At 47.6% G+C, this 3,680-nt stretch overlaps 1 long non-coding RNA gene across 1 annotated transcript; it reads right to left on the bottom strand.

Annotated features, from left to right (window-relative positions):
- Nucleotides 1-728: 728 nt before the first annotated feature.
- Nucleotides 729-2,147, bottom strand: LOC100606641. Its single transcript, XR_177871.1, has 3 exons — nucleotides 1,520-2,147; nucleotides 1,295-1,425; nucleotides 729-1,042 (listed from the first exon to the last, which is right to left on the bottom strand). It is a non-coding gene; the product is annotated as an uncharacterized LOC100606641 (long non-coding RNA).
- Between the last annotated feature and the right edge of the window lie 1,533 nt (nucleotides 2,148-3,680).

The following is a 3,680-nucleotide window of genomic DNA, read 5'->3' as shown; positions in this document are numbered from 1 at the left end:
ATTGGGCAGCTACTATGTACCTAGTACTTACAAAGTCGGGAATAAGACAAATACATTTTTAATCTAAGGGAGGGGACAGACAACCATGTTAAACAATCAACTATGTGATTATTGCATTAATTACAGTCACATGGCTCTTATGAAGAGAAGGTTTACAAGACCAACCCCTGGACTGGAGTCAGGGTAGGGGTTCTTAGAAAAGGCTTCTTACTGTTCAGATCTCTAAAATGTGTGAGTAGGAATTAATTGGGTGAATTTCCAGGAAAGAACCTTCCAGGGAGAAAAATACCTAAACTATGCCTGTGTTTCCAAAAAGAATGCTGCTGGAGAAAGATCAGGCATTATTTAAAAAGATATATTGGAAGAGGATTTGCCTACCTGGGCTATAAGAAAGCTATTGAGTGCCTAGCTTGTGTGTGCATTTGTAGGGGGTTGGGGGGGTCCACACTCAACCCCACAACTTTCCCTCACCCCATCCTGCCTTTGCCGTGCCAGGTGCCCCAGTTCTAAACTCTTACGTTTTCAGCCAGGAGCAGGGCCGGGACTCACCCATGCCATGCCAGCTACATCCCTGCTAGAGCTAAGCTGTCTGCACCACCGCCCCAGCTCTACTTAGTACTATTAGTAGCTTGTTTTTCTAAGCCCTAAAATTCATTTTCTTTTCCCGCCTCGCTTCCAGAAAAATAAATAAAAGTGAACACATCACTCATTTAAGACGAGGAATGGAATTTAGGTTGCGTTTTTCTTTCTATTTTTATGATTAGTTAGAATTTTCCTGGGAACGCCGCCAGGAGGGCATTATGGTGAGATAATGTCCTGTATTTAATCAGCGCTGTAATGGCGAACTGTATTCTGTGGGGAGAGGCCGAGTTCACTCATCCTTCTCTGTCTTGTCTGTTTGCAGGAGACGACCGGTTAGCCCAAGATGAAGAAGACAAGGCCGAGAAATGGCCGGGCTCCAGGCTTGTGTGACAGCCTGAGAGTGGACAGGGCGCAGCCATGACTCCATCTCTTCTTACAGGATCTAGAAGCTCTGAGAGCCCTGGAACCCCCAAAGGAGCTGAGCGAAAGGGGCCCTCAAACGGACCAAAGTGATCAGCTGTGGTTCTGCATCTGCCAGACTTTTTCAGGGTCGTCCCCTGTGGCTTTCAGACGTCTGTTGGCCTGGGCACACTTCTGGCTTTCAATATGCATCTTTCCCCTTTGCAACCCAAACACGATGTGCAAAGGGTGGCACGCGGCCTTTGAGTGAACCTGGAAGTCAACACCAGGTAGGACTGGATCATTTCCTTACCTCTGCACGCGCGTGGTCGTCCAGAGTTTCCCAAAAACCTCTGCTGGAGGCGAGGGCTGGTGGTTTGCAGCTGTCGGGGTTGTTCTTGTTTTCAGAGTTCTTTGATCCATTGCTGAAGAATGAAGGGATCTCTGGGAGGGGTCAAATAGCAAAGGATATGTTAGAGAGATGTTTGAAAGGATGGAAGAAAACAAGGGCCCGAAGAAAAAGGAGAAGGGATTTCACCTCCAGGAAGGGCACACAGAGCATAACCGAAGGGATACAGGTTGGCCTTTCTCTGCAACTAGCATGGGTGGCCAGGAAAACAGGAGCGTGTGGGGCACACACAGCCTCTCAGATTTACTGTTGTCCCTATTAAACTCGGGGTCTGCAGGAGCCGTCTGTTCAGGTAAGGGCAGTGGAGAGCACAGGATGCCCCAAGCAACCCATAAATAGCAGGGTGAAGACAAAGTGTTTATTACTTAGCCTCATGAAGCCCATATAAGCGCTCTCCCAGAGCGCAAGAGCATGTGTAAGCCAGCCCGCGTGTGTGTCCCGGGAGCGGGAGCCCCAGACACAGCGTTCGCGCTCGGCTTGATTCTATGAAGGCGTCTATTTGATGGAACGTACTGGAACAGTTCATAGCCAGCCCAGCAAACCTTGTGTGGAGACAGAGCTTGCTTTTTCTCTTTCCTTTTCCTGTTTGCAGTGAGAATGAGGCCTTTCTCTCCTCGGCCCTTTGCTCTCCCCACAGTTGTCTCACGAGGTCACTTCCTGCTGACAGGCTCCTTTCAGTGCAAGGTTTGGAAGGAAACAATACTCCGTTTTCTCGGGGGCTGGTGAGGCTCTGGGCCTCACCAGGCTGTCTTAAACTGAAATGGGATATTGTTTCAGTAGGGCTGACAGTTTCTTCAGACAACTGGGTCTATGCGATGCAAAACTTTATCCTTTTATGTGTGTGCATGTGTAAATATATATATGTTATCTTCATACCATCAACACACAGTGGCAGAAAGGTGGCTTACGATTATGATGTTTGCTTTCAAGTCAGGTTCAGCTACGCACTAGCAGCATGTTCCTGGGCAAGTTACTAAGTGACTTACCCTTTTTAGCTGGGCGTTAGTGTCCTTAATTCAGACTAGCCTGTTTATAAGAAATCTTCGAGCTCAAACATTCGTTGACTCCGTGATTGCAAGACACTACATTACTATGTTCAACAATGAACTTAAAAGCACTTTCTTTGAATAGCTAATATGTCGGCAGAACCGATTTCTAAGAGCAGTTAAGGATATGTGCTGAATGTTCTATTGAATATCCTGAATATCGAATGTATTGGTTCGCTAAGGGAGGGGAAAGTAGACGAGACCTATGTGGTCACATTCTAGCGTCTCGAAATACCCTTATAGATATTCTGAGGGTTTTCAGCTACAATGATCCTTGTGGCCATTGGATAGTATTTTGAAAATTAAGTGGCACTGTCAAATGCTATGTTTTGCGAATTTCTGGATGAAGACTCGACTCGACAAACTCTTTCATCCCATGAAGATCGTAAAATAAATGAAAGCAATTCACCACAACTAAGGTTAACTATCTGGGGTCATAATATCAAATATCAGGGGCCTCAGAGGAAACTGACAGTATAAAGATGGGATTGAGCAAGGCTCAGTCTCTGAGATGCTAGGGACCATTTGACATAGCCAACCTCAGGCTACTGCTGGCCAGCTCTGCAGAAGTATCGCCAGCACAAGAGTGTGTGCTGGCCTTCGAGGAAGGTAAGTCCCTGGCTGATCCAAGAAAGAGGGATTCCCTGGGGTTCCGCCAATAGGCGCAGTGGGAATCACAGCCCTGCAGCCACTGAAAGCCATTGCCAACTCCTTTGTTGATCTCCATCAGGTTGTCTCTCCCAGGCTTACTGCCAGTGCCCCTTTTGGAAAAGCCTGACACTGCTGGCTGCCTGATTAGTGGTCTTTACTGCTTTTTTTTTTTTTGCTTTTTTTTGAGATGGAGTCTCACTCTGTCGCCCAGGCTGGAGTACAGTGGCGTGATCTCCTCTCGCTGCAAGCTCCGCCTCCCAGGTTCATGCCATTCTTTTGCCTCAGCCTCCCGAGTAGCTGGGACTACAGGCACCCACAGCCATGCCTGGCTAATTTTTTGTATTTTTAGTAGAGACGGGGTTTCACCGTGTTAGCCAGGATGGTCTTGATCTGCTGACCTTGTGATCCACTAGCTGCAGTCTCCCAAAGTGCTGGGATTACAGGTGTGAGCCACTGTGCCTGGCCTTTTTTTTTTGATATGGGATCTCACTCTGTCTCCCAGGCTGGAGTACAGTGCTGCAATCATGGTTCACTGCAGCCTTGACCTCTTGGGCTCAAGTGATTCTTCCACCTCAGCCTCTCAAGTAGCTAGG

Source organism: Nomascus leucogenys, chromosome 2, assembly GCF_006542625.1.
Source record: "Nomascus leucogenys isolate Asia chromosome 2, Asia_NLE_v1, whole genome shotgun sequence".
NCBI classification, from domain to species: Eukaryota; Metazoa; Chordata; class Mammalia; order Primates; family Hylobatidae; genus Nomascus; species Nomascus leucogenys.
The sequence above is the reverse complement of the archived record's forward strand: the minus strand, read 5'-3'. Positions and strand labels throughout refer to the sequence as shown.